Below are 12,988 nucleotides of genomic sequence, written 5' to 3' on the forward strand. Positions count from 1 at the left end.
GCAGGTCCTTCAGTCTATGGACTGCGTCAACTCTCGTCAACCCCGGTGGGCACATTTTTTTGCCCAGTACAACTTCCTTATTACTTATATACCTGGAAGTCAGAATCTTCTTGCTGACGCTTTATCACGGAAAGGTGGATTGGAAGCTTCCCATTTACCGACCACAGAAAGACTCTTCCCCAGAAATCGGGTTTTTCTCCATGTTACCAATTTTCTCCAACAGGTTAAAGAGGCTACAATTCTGTCTACCCCCAAGAAGGAGAAGGAAGCCTTAATAGACAAAGAGGGCCTTTTGTTTCATGATCATCGGTTGTTTATACCTTCGGCCCCCCTCCAACGACAGGTCATTCAGTGGCGCCATGATCACAAAACTGCCGGGCATCGAGGACAAGCAAGCACACTTGACCTGGTCAAGAGATATTTCTATTGGGCCGGAATGCGGTCCGGAGTCAGACATTATGTCCAATCCTGCAAGATCTGCAACAGCAGTAAGAATCGCACCACAAAACCCTTAGGTTTACTCGAACAGAGTCCGGTACCCTTACGTCCATGGAGTCACTTCTCCACTGATTTCATTGTGGACCTACCGGTTTCTTGTGCTTGTACCTGCATTATGGTAACGGTAGACTATATGTCCAAAATGGCTCATTTCACTCCCCTTCCCGGATTGCCCACTGCACCAATATGTCTCCAAATTTTGACAGCCTTATGTCATCGGTTGGGCATCGAAAGGGCATTGTCATCGGGTTTCCATCCTCAGAGAAATGGACAAACTGAGCGATTGAATGGCACTCTCGAACAATACTTACGCTGTTACATCAACCAGGAACAGGACAACTGGGTGTCTCTTCTTCCTACGGCAGAATTTGCTTACAACAATACTCGTCATTCTGCTTCTGGCCTCACTCCGTTCTTCTGTACCTATGGGTTTCATCCCGGCACAATTTTTCCCGTTCTATCAGCTGAGTCTAACCTGCCTGCCATGGAAGGTGTTTTGACCAAAATACGAGAGGCTCACAGAACTGCCAGGTGCAGTCTTTCGGAAAGTCAAGTGGCAAATAAAGCTCAAGGGGATCATCACCATTTGGCGGTGCCGGAGTGGAAGGTGGGCACCCGGGTATGGCTCTCCACCAAATATTTACCTCGGTGGACCCATCCATCCAAACTCTCCCCCCGTTTCATTGATCCTTATCCGATTGTAGCTAGAGTCAACCCGGTGGCTTTCCGTCTGAAGTTGCCTCCTTGCTTACACAGGGTCCACCCGGTTTTCCATTCCTCTCTTCTGAGGGAGGCTCCCATGGGTTCATCCACCCGATCGGTTCCCCTATGTCCACCGCCTCGGGCCGAGGCAGAATTTGAGGTGTCTCAAGTTTGTGATTCCCGTTACAGGCGGGGTCGCCTGGAATACTTAGTACACTAGAAGGGATACTCTATGGCGGATGATTCATGGAAGCCCTCTTCTTTTGTTAATGCTCCTGTATTGCTGCGGAAGTTTCATAGAGCTCACCCCGGTAAGCCAGGGGGATGCAGCATTGGCAGGGGGCATACTGTCATGTGCCGCCTTCCTTGGACATTATGGTCCCGATCGCGGCTGACAGGCCGACATTGCAGTGTCCCACCACATTTTTGGACGTCGCTGTAGCGGTCTAGTTTTTCCAACGCTGTGAACCGGGAGGCTTATCAGCCACGCCCTCCCTGTTCACAGTGCGTTGCAACCCGCTTGGTCAGCCCCGCCGGCTGTGTTTTTCTTCCGGATGCTGTACGCGTGTTTTTCTTTCCTTTTCTCTGGCTCTCTTTTCAATTCTCAGTTGCCCTTCGGGCCGCTCCTCAGTCCCCGCTGCTCCTTCCCAGGCTCGCTTGCCTTCTCTTTCTCTGCCTCCCACTACGTTTACCTTTTTCCGCGCTTCCCGCGGTTGTTTACTTGCGGTCTGTCTCTCCTGCTGCACTCCTTCTCTGTGCTTGTTGGTTCTCTGCTTTCTCACCATCGGTCTTCCGTTACTTCCCTGTTACTCCGGGTTTGAACGCCTCGCCCTCGCTCCGGTGCCTTCGGAGCCCACATTCCACTCGGTATCTCCACTGCGGACCACTGCTGCTACAATTTCACCTTTGGGGTTTTTTGTGCCGACAGGCTTTTTCCCCAGATTGTCCCTCTCGGAAGAGGGGCCGCAGGTAGTGCTTATCTTGGCAGTACACTGTGGCTTCGTACCGCGAGAAAGACACTTTCCCAGAAAAAAAAGAAAGAAGGAAGAAGGAGAAGGATTACCACGGCAGAAGACCACAGATATCTTCTGTTGAAGACCAATGTTCAGGTGAGGATGAGGAAAGTGGTGAAAGGTCAGATTCGGAGGTGGTTCAGTCTCCAAAGACTGACACTACTCTCAGAAGTACTTGAGGTAGTCACAGGAGAGGGATTGATGTTAAGTTTACTAAACCGTAGTAGAGAAAAGAGTTGTGTCCTCCAAATTGATTAGAATTCCAACTCTCATTAAAAAGATGCAGTGAGAGAGGTGTGCAGTGTTGGTGTTGATGTATAGTCTTAATAGGAAATAATGGCATTTCAGGATGTTCAATATTTGTGTAGTACATATGTGTAGTACATTGTAGGAGGTGCAAAGTGTTAACTTAACCTTGCAGGATTGTCAGGTTAGAGCTTAGTACTAGCTATGGACTTTTAGGATTAGTGATTTTTGTGAGCAGTGGACCTCTAGAGGTTAAGTCAAAATCTTCATGAAGATAGAGCTGCAAGCTAGCAATGGACCTTTAGGGTATGATAGGACTCTGTATCTCTAAAGATTAGCACAGACTCTTTAGCTATAGAACGCAGAGCCTAATAGTTTAGTCCTGGTTATGGTGTGTAATGATTGTACTTCATTGTAGTAATGGCTGTGAATGTGGGCTAGCTTGAGGAGGTTTAAGTGTGATATGGTGTAATTGAAGACTGAGTGTAGCTAGTATTAACTGAATTGAGGAATTTCAGGTTAAAGCTGAAGTCAGCTATGAACTCTTAGCACAATATGTTTTACAAAATGTTGAAATGCCATAATTCTTGTCTGTGTGTGTATACAACATTGTGTGGAAAGTGTTGTTCGCTGAGATCTATTGGAGAATTGTCCAGATGTGTCTGTGTACTAGCATGTACTCGTGGGGAGTGTTTGATTATGCACCAGGCACCTGAGTGTTTGGGTTGCATTAGCCACATAGTGGTGAGGATTCACAACAAGAATAGGTGTGCAGTATCTGCAGAGCGACACAGCTCTTTAAAAAGGTGGTTGTGCAGTTGACTACTCTCAGAAGTACTTGAGGTAGTCACAGGAGAGGGATTGATGTTGAGTTTACTAAACCGTAGTAGAGAAAGGAGTTGTGTCCTCCACGTTGACTAGAATTCAAACTCTCATTAAAAAGGTGCAGTGAAAGAGGTGTGCAGTGTGGGTGTTGATGTATAGTCTTATATGTTCTTGAAGGAGGAGTGTTCTTTGTTGAAAAGTGCTTTCTCGCTTTGTTTAAGGATGAAGACATTTGGCCTCCACTTGCCTTTGTTTTCCTGCAGAGAAGTTGGTGCTGCCCCATCTCTAATGACACATTCTTTGTGTCATAAGCGTGCGGTTGATATCAGTTGTGGTGAATGAGTGGTGTGTGTGTATGGTGTATGGTTTGATTAGTTAATGAGAGGAGAGAAGTGGTGGTGAAGGATCAGTAAGTTGGGAGGATCAACCCTCCTGTGAGTGGAGTGGGCTGTTTGATCAGTGGTTGTGCTCAACCCAGTGGGTTTGTGCCTGTCCACCTTGTATGTTGACTTTAGAGGAAAATAGTCATGGACTTTGCTTTTTGGGGTTTCTCTCTTACTGAGTAGAAGGCGAGAGGGACATTGTTGCAGTGAGTTGTGGGAGTCTCTTTCCTACTCAGTAGAAAAGAAGAGAGGCTTTGTTTGGTGGACTTGTGGTTTTCCCTTTGTTGGGTCCCTATTTTTCTGAGTAGAAAAAGAGAGGGGTGACAGTTGGTTATTGGGGGTTGTCACTGTTGATATTCATGCCTATTCAATATTGTTTTGTGTGTAGTTTTGAAAGAAGGGAGTTTTGTTGTTAAGTGCTTGAGATGTATGCAGGAGCCTGGTGATGTCAGAGGGAATGTTGGTTGTGACTGAGAGAATGTTGGGTGTGACTGAGAGAATGTGTGCAGCAAAGGTTCTAGTGACAGTCAGTTGGAGAGCCCCAGCCTGGGTGATGGGAGCCAGTGGTGTTCTCACAGAGCTATCTTGATGTATTTAACATGACTGTAATAAAGTAACATGCTGGAACCAACCTGATGTGACTGAGGATCCTCCTTTAGTCAACTGGTGCCAATTTGGTCTTCTAGGAAGACTGGAATCAGACCTGCGATGCAAGATAAGGAGCTTAAGGTGACTGGTCTGCTGTCGGGGGTGCAGAGAAAAAGAGAGAGGAACCACTGCCTCCACAAGTAAGTCCCATCATCCAGGGCCAAGAAAGAGGGGGAACTGCAGCTGGCCCCAAGGGTCAAAGAACAAGTTCCCAATGACCCCAGGGCAAGAAGTGGCTGTCAGGCCAGGACTTTGTAAAAGGCAGTGGGACAGTGACCGGGCTTGAGATGGGAGAAATGCCCTAGGAGTAGTGGATCTGAAGAAAAATAAAAAGGGCTCCACACCTCACTAGAAGACCATGGGAATGTAAAGAAGCTGATGGTGTTTGTCCACAGGGCACATGCAGCTCCTGATATATGTATATGGTATAGGGGTGGAGAAGTGCTGCCAAAACCCAGCAAGAAGAAGTATTGCATGCGTTTCAGCACTGCTTACCTGGTGCTGAAGCGGAGGGTGGAGTCACGAAGCTCTGCTGGGCTTGGTGTCACACAATGCACTTACGACATCAGTGACACCGTGGAGGGGATGATGGCGGACAGCTGAAACATTGATTGCGAGGAAGTGTGTGTTCCTCGGCCTATGGCTTCATTGTGGAGGGTTCCGTAAGAAGTAGGAAGATCAGAGTAAAGGACCTTGCTGAGCGCCAGACCGTCTTGTCTTCACGCTAAGAGGAGGAGCAGTCATGTGCTCTGTCGGGGTGTGGAAGCAATCAAAAATCCCCTCAGCCATGCCCCAAACAAGTGTGCTTATGTGCCAGTCCAAGAAGAAATGTCCTAAAGACAAAGATGATGATATGTGTTGGAGAACGTTTCGAGAAAGGTCAAGTTTAGCCTGCTTCATAGCGGCGCCACTAAGGAGAGAGCAGATGTAGGAGGTGCCATGTGTTTCATTCTTAATCCCAATTCTGACAGGTGTGAGCGTTCCAGGAGGATTTTTTTTGTGATCTGACTATTGTCATAGGCTACCAAAAAAAGGAAAATGCCACGTTCTTGAGACATCTGAGTGTTGTCTGTATAATTCGCTTAGTAAAATGTTTCAATACTGTGACACTGTGAGTCGGTGAATAGGAACTGATGGCATTTCAGGATATTCAATAGTTGTGTAGTACATATGTGTAGTACATTGTAGGAGGTACAAAGTGTTAACTTAACCTTGCAGGATTGTCAGGTTAGAGCTTAGTACTAGCTATGGACTTTTAGGCTTAATGCTTATTGTGAGCAGTGGACCTCTAGAGGTTAAGTCAAAACCTTCATGATGATAGAGCTGCAAGCTAGCAATGGACCTTTAGGGTATGATAGGACAGTGTATCTCTAAAGATTAGCACAGACTTTTTAGCTATAAAACGCAGAGCATAATAGTTTAGTCCTCGTTATGTTTTGTAATGATAGTACTCCATTGCAGTAATGGCTGTGAATGTGGGCTAGCTTGAGGAGGTTTAAGTGTGTTAGGGTGTAATTGAAGACTGAGTGTAGCTAGTATTAACTGAATTGAGGAATCCCAGGTTAAAGCTGAAGTCAGCTATGAACTCTTAGCACAATAGGTTTTACAACATGTTGAAATGCCATATTTCTTGTGTGTGTGTATGTGTGTGTGTGTGTATAACATTGTGTGGAGAGTGTTTGCTGAAATCTATTTGAGAATTGTCCAGATGTGTCTGTGTACTGGCATGCTATGGGGGAATGTCTGTATATGCAACTGGCACTTGAGTGTTTTGGTTATATTAGCATTAGCTTGTTGTGTGGATTTGCAACACGAATAGGTTTGTTGTGTCTGCAGAGCGACACAGCTCTTAACAAAGGTGTGTTGTACAGTTGACTACTCTCAGAAGTACTTGAGGTAGTCACAGGAGAGCAGTTGATATTAAGTTTACTAAACCCTAGTAGACCTCCATGTTGCCTAGAGTTCCACCTCTCGTTAAAATGTTGCAGTGACAGAGGTTTGCAGTGTGTGTGTTGATGTCTAGTCTTACATGTTATTCTCAAAGGAAGAGGGGTGGTTGGTGAAAAGTGCTTTCTTGCTTTGTTTGAGGATAAAGACACATGGCCTCCACTTGCCTTTGTTTTCCTGCGATGGAGTTGGTGCTGCCCCATCTCCAATGATACATTCTTTGTGTCATCAGCGTGCGGTTGATATCAGTTGTGGTGAATGAGTGATGTGTGTATATGGTGTATGGTTTGATTAGTTGATGAGAGGAGAAGTGGTGGTGAAGGATCAGTAAGTTGGGAGGATCAACCCTCCTGTGAGTAGAGTGGGCCATTTGCTCATTGGTTGTGCTCAACCCAGTGGGTTAACCCGACCCTCTTGTATGTTGTCTTTAGAGGAAAATAGTCGTGGACTTCTCTCTCACTGAGTAGAAAGAGAGAGGGTCACTGTTGGAGTAAGTTGTGGGTGTCCCTCTCCCAGTCAGTAGAAAAGGAGAGAGGCTTTGTTTGGTGGACTGGTGGTTTTCCTGTTGTAGGGTCACTCTTTTACTGAGTAGAAAAGGAGAGGGGAATCATTTGGTTATTATGCGTGGTCGCGGTTGACATTCCTATTCAACCGTTGCCTATTCAATCTTGTTGTGTGTGGTTTTGAAAGAAGGGAGATTTGTTGTAAAGTGCTTTGGATGTATGCAGGAGCTTGGCGATGTCAGAGGATATGTTGGTTGTGACTGAGAGAATGTTGGGTGTGACTGAGAGAACGTGTGCAGCAAAGGTTCTAGTGACAGGCAGTTGGAGAGCCCGTCCCTGGGTGATGGGAGCCAGTGGTGTTCTCACAGAGCTATTTTGATGTACCTAACATTACTGTAATAAAGTAACATGCTGGAACCAACCTGATGTGACTGAGGATCCTCCTTTGCTTTACATTTCCTGTAGTTAGGATAAGCGGATAGGATCTGCGTGGTTGCGTAGGGCTGGTGATGTTGGTCCTTGATTAGTGGCTAATGGAGTAAGGGTTTAAGTAAGTGCTAAATACAACCATGGTGGATGTTAGGGAGGGCTTGTGATGGCCTAATTTAAGATTAGGATAGTGGCTAGGGCAAGGGTAGTGTTAAGGTTAGACTATACCTTTTGGTTTGGTACAGGTAGGGTAATGGGTTAGAGTTGTAGTTGTGTAGATCCGGTGATAATGGGATTGGATTAAGGGGTAGGCAGAGTAAGGGTGAGGGCAATTTAAAGGGCATGGGTTAGCGTAAGACTAGGGCAAATACAGCAATGATTTAGGGATGTATTATAGAAGGGGATTGGGTGGTTGGGAAGGGTTTGTGATTGCATTGTTTATGATTAGGATAGGTGCTGAGGTAAGGGTTGGGGGTAAGGTTAGACTTCACAATTTGGCTTTGTACAATTAGGGTAAGGGGTTAGGTCTGGGTGTTTGTGTAGGGCTGGTGATGTTGGGGCTTGATTATGGGGCAAGGCAAAGTCAGGGATAGGGCAAGTGCTATGGCAGTGGTTATAGTAAGGTTGGGCTAATAGAGTAAGAGTTCAAGTAAGTGTTAACACGGCAACACGTTTGGAGAGGGCGTTTGATTGCCTTGTTTAGGATTAGGATAGAGGTTAGGGTAAGAGTGTGCTTAGAGTCAAGATTTTGGTTTGGTACAATTAGCGTACGGGTTAGGGTTGTGGTGGTTGTATAGGGCTGGTGATGTTAAGGCTTGTTTAGGGGATAGATAGATAAAGGTCAGGGCAAGCGCTAAGGCAGGAGTAATGCTAGGGCAAATAGAGTAATGTTTTAGGTAAGTGTTAAGGAAAAGTATAGGGAGGTTCGGTAGGGCTTGTCTAGGATTAGGATAGAGGATATGGCAAGGATGAGGTTAGACTATACAGGAAGGAATTAGAGTCTTTGTAGCTGGGTAGCTGTGTAGCGCTGGTGATATTGGGGTTTGAATAGATGTTAGACAGTTTAAGGTTGAGAGCTAGTGCTATGGTAGGGATTATGACGAGAACTAGGTCTACTAGAGTCAGGGATTAGATAAGTGTTAAAGAAATGGTTAGAGAGGTTGGGGAGGGCTTGTAGTGGCCTTGTATAGGATTTGGATAGGGGTTAGGGTAAAGGTAGGGGTATGGTTGGAGTAAAGATATTAATTTGGTACAATTAGGGTAAGGTGTTAGGGTCGAGGTGGTTGTGTAGTGCTGGTGATGTTGGGGCTTGATTAGAGGCTAAGTGGAGTAACAATTTGGGCAAGTGGTAGGGCAGGGCTTAGTGCAAGGGAAGGGCAAATACAGTAATCGTATATGTGGCTAAGTGTTAAAGAAAGGAATAGGGAGGTTTGGGGATTAGTATAGTGGCTAGGACAGGGGTGAGACTACACTACAGATTCTGGTTTGGTACAATTAGTGTAAAGGGTTACAGTCTTGTTGTTTGTTTAGGGCTGGTGATATTGGGGTTTGTTAGGGTGTTGGTAGAGTAAGGGGGAGTGCAAGTGCTAGCGTATGTGTTATGGTAAAGCTAGGGCTAACAGAGTAAAGATTTAGGTAAGTGTAACACTAACGATAGAGAGGTTGGGGAGTGCTTGTGATTGCTTTGTTTATCATTAGTATAGGGGTTCATGTAAAGGTGGGGATACAGTTAGGGTCAAGATATTTGTTTTCTATAATTAGGGTAAGGCGTTAAGGACTAGGTGGTTGTCTAGGGCTGGTGATGTTTGAGCTTAATTAGAGGTTAGGTAGAGTAACAGTGAGGGCGTGCTCTAGGGAAGTGGTTAGGCATAGGCAAATAGAGTAAGGGCATGGGTACATGTTGGAGAAAGGGATGGGGGTTTGGAGATGACTTCCTATTGTCATTTTTAGGATTAGGATAGGGTCTAGGGTAACGGTAAAGGTGAGATTAGACCATACATATTGGTTTGGTACAATTAGTGTAAAGGGTTAGCGTTGGGTGGTTGTTTAGGGCGGGCAGTATTCAGATTTGATTAGGGGGTAGGAAGAGTAAGGGTGAGGGCAAGTGCTATAGTAGGGGGTATGGTATGGCTAGGTCTAGTAGAGACAGGGGTTAGGTAAGTGTTAAAGAAAGGCATAGGGAGGTAGTGGAGCACTTTATAAGACATGGTTTAGGACTAGTATAGGGTTGAGGGTAAGGGCAGGGGGGTAAGGTTAGAGTAAACATTATTGTTTGGTACATTTAGGGTAAGGGGTGGTTGTTTAGGATAAGAGGTTAGGTTTGGGGTGGTTGTTTAGGGCTGGTGATGTTGGGGTTTGATTATGCACACAGTAGAGTCAAGTCAGGGCAAGGGCTAGAAGCATAATGATTTAGGTAAGTGTTAAAGAAAAAGAAAGGGAGGTTGGGGAGGGCTTGCCATTGCCTTGTTAAGGATTAGGATAGGGGTTAGGGTAAAGGTAGGGGTACGGTTAGAGTAAGGATTTTCATTTGGTACAATAAGGGTAAGAGGTTATGGTCGACGTGGCTGTGTAGGGCTGGTGATGTTGCGTCTTGATTAGGGGCTAGGTCGAGCATGGGTCAGGGCAAGTGCTATGTAAGATTTTAGGCGAGTATTAAAGAAAGGGATAGGGAGGTTGGGGAGGGCTAGGATAGGGGTGGGTTAGCTTAAGGATTTTGGTTTGGTACAGTTATGGTAAGGGTTAATGGTATTGCTGTTATTTAGGGCTGATGATGTTGGGGCTTGATTAGTGACTAGGGAGAGTAACGGTAAGGGCAAGTGATGGCGCAGGGGTTAGGGTAATGCTAGGGAAATAGAGTAAGAGTTTAACTAAGTCTTAAATAATGGGATAGGGGTTTTGGGAAGGACTTGCGATTGCCTTGTTTATGATTAGGGTAGGGTTTAGGGTACGGCTAGGGGTAAGATTAAAGATTTTGGTGTGTTACAATTAGGGCAAGAGGTTAAGGTTTGGGTAGTTCTGTAGGGCTTGTGAAATTGGGTTTGATTAGTGAGTAGGGAGAGTAATAAGGGCAAGTCTAGGGCAAATAGGGTATTGGTTTAGGTTAGTGTTAAAAAAAGGGATAAAAAAAGGGATAGGGAGAGTTAGGGAAGGCTTGCTTTTGCCTTGTTTAGGATTAGGATTGGGTTAAGGGTATGGGTATGGTTAGACAATATATTTTGGTTTGGTACAATTAGGATAAGGGGTTACAGTCTGGGTGGTTATGTAGGGCTGGGTATATTGGGGTTTGAGTAAGGGTAGGTAGAGTAAGGGTGATGGCAAATTCTATGGTACAGGTCATGGTAAGGCTAGGTATAATAGAGTAAGGGTTTAGGTAAGTAAGTAAGAACGGGATAGGGAGGTTTTGGAGGAATTGATATGGCCTTGTTTAGGATTGGCATAGGGGTTAGAGTAAGGTTGGAGTAAAATGTTTTCTTTGATACAGTTAGGGTAAGGGATTAGGGTTGGGGTGGTTTCGTACAGCTGGTGATGTTGGAGCTTGATTATGGGCCTCGTAGAGTCAGGGTGAGTGCTAGAGGTATGGGTTATGGTAAGTCTAGTGCTAATAGAGTAAGGTTTTAGGTGAGTCTTAACGAAAGAAATAGTGAGGTTGGGGTTGGCTTGTGATTACCCTGTTTAGGATTAGGATAATGGTTAGGGTAAAGGTAGGGTTATGGTTAGAGTAATGATTTTCATTTAGTATAATTAGGATAAGGGCTTAGCGTCAACGTGGTTGTGTAGGGATGTTGATGTTGGGGCTTGTTTAGGTCCTAGGATAAGTAAGGGACAGAGCAAGTGCTTTGGCAGTTGTTGGAGTAAGCTTGTGCTAATGAAGAAAGGGTTCACGTAAGTGCTAAAGGGATAGAGAGGTTGGGGAGGGCTTGTGATTGCCTTGTTTATGGTTAGGATAGGATTGGGTTAGATTAAAGATGTTGGTATGGTATATTTATGCTAAGGATTAAGGGTATTGCAGTTATTTAGGGCTGATGGTATTGGGGCTTGATTAGTGACTAGGGAGAGTAACGGTAAGGGCAAGTGATGGCGCAGGGCTTAGGGTAATGCTAGGGAAATAGAGTTAGGGTTTAACTAAGTGTTAAATAATGGGATAGGGGTTTTGGGAAGGACTTGTGATGGCCTTGTTTATGATTAGGATAGGGGTATGGGTAAGGCTAGGGGTTAGATTAGAGTAATGATTTTGGTGTGGTTAGGGTAAGAGGTTAGGGTCTGGGTGGTTATGTAGGGCTGGTGATATTGGGTTTGATTAGTGACTAGGGAGAGTAATGTTCAGGGCATGTGCTAGGACAGGGGTTAGGGCATATAGTGCAATGGTTTAGGTTAGTGATAAAAAGGGATAGGGAGGTTGGGGAAGGCTTGCTATTGCCTTGTTTAGGATTAGGATTGGGGTAAGGGTATGGGTACGGTTAGACAATATATTTTGGTTTGGTACAATTAGGGGAAGGGGTTACTGTCTGGGTGGTTATGTAGGGCTGGGTATTTTGGGGCTTGACTAGAGGTAGGTACAGTAAGGGTAATGGCAAGTGCTATGGTTGAGGTTATCGTAAGGCTAGGTATAATAGAATGAGGGTTTAGGTAAGTGTTAAAGAACGGGATATGGAGGTTTTGGAGGAATTGATAAGGCATTGTTTAGGATTGGGATAGGGGTTAGAGTACAGTGTTTTCTTTGATACAGTTGGGGTAAGGGATTAGGGTTGGGGTGGTGTTGTACAGCTGGTGATGTTGGAGCTTGATTATTGGCCTCGTAGAGTCAGGTTAAGTGCTAGGGGTATGGGTTATGGTAAGCCTAGTGCTAATACAGTAAGGTTTTAGGTGAGTCTTAAGGAAAGGTATTGGGAGGTTGCAGAGGGCTTGCGACTGCCTTGTTTAGGATTAGGATAGTGTTTAGGGTAAAGGTTGGGGTATGGTTAGAGTAATGATTTTCTTTTGGTATAAGTAGGATAAGGGGTTAGAGTCAACGTGGTTGTGTAGGGCTGGTGATGTTGGGGCTTGTTAAGTGACTAGGGAGAGTAACGGTAAGGGCAAGTGCTGGGGCCAGGGTTAGGGTAATGCTAGTGAAATAGAATAGGGTTTAATAATGAGATAGGAATTTTGGGAATTACTTGTGATGGCCTTGTTTATGATTAGGAAAGGGGTTAGGGTAAGATTAGAGTAATGATTTTGGTGTGGTACGGTTAGGGTAAGGAGTTAGGGTCTGGAGGTTATGTAGGGCTGGTGATATTGGGGTTTGATTAGGGGGTAGGTAGAATAAGGGTGAGGGCAAGTGCTCTGGTAGCGGTTATGGTAAGGCTAGCTCAGGGTTTAAGTCATTGATAAAGAAAGGGATAGGGAGGTTGCGATATGGCCTTGTTTAGGATTAAGATAGGGTTTAGGGTAAGCGCAGGGCGGTAATGATAGAGTAAGTATTTTTGTTTGGTACAGTTAGGGTAAGGAGGTTTGGCGTGGTTGTGTAGGGCTGGTGATGTTGGGGCTTCATTGTGCACCTGCTAGAGTCACGTCAGGGCTAGGGTATGGGTTATGGTAAGAATAGGGCAAACAGAGTAAGGATTTAGGTAAGTGTTAAAGAAAGGGATAGGGAGGTTAGGGAGGAGTTGTGATTGTCTTGGTTAGGACTAGGATAGGGTTTAGGGTAAATGTAGGTGTATGGTTCGAGTAAAGATTTGTGTTTGGTGCAATTTGGGTAAGACTTTAGGATTGAGGTGGTTGTGTAGGGTTGGTGATGTGGCTTGTTGAGGTGCTAGGT

The sequence above is a fragment of the Ambystoma mexicanum genome, chromosome 1p (genome assembly GCF_040938575.1).
Source record: "Ambystoma mexicanum isolate Mex_15411 chromosome 1p, UKY_AmexF1_1, whole genome shotgun sequence".
Classification (NCBI taxonomy): domain Eukaryota; kingdom Metazoa; phylum Chordata; class Amphibia; order Caudata; family Ambystomatidae; genus Ambystoma; species Ambystoma mexicanum.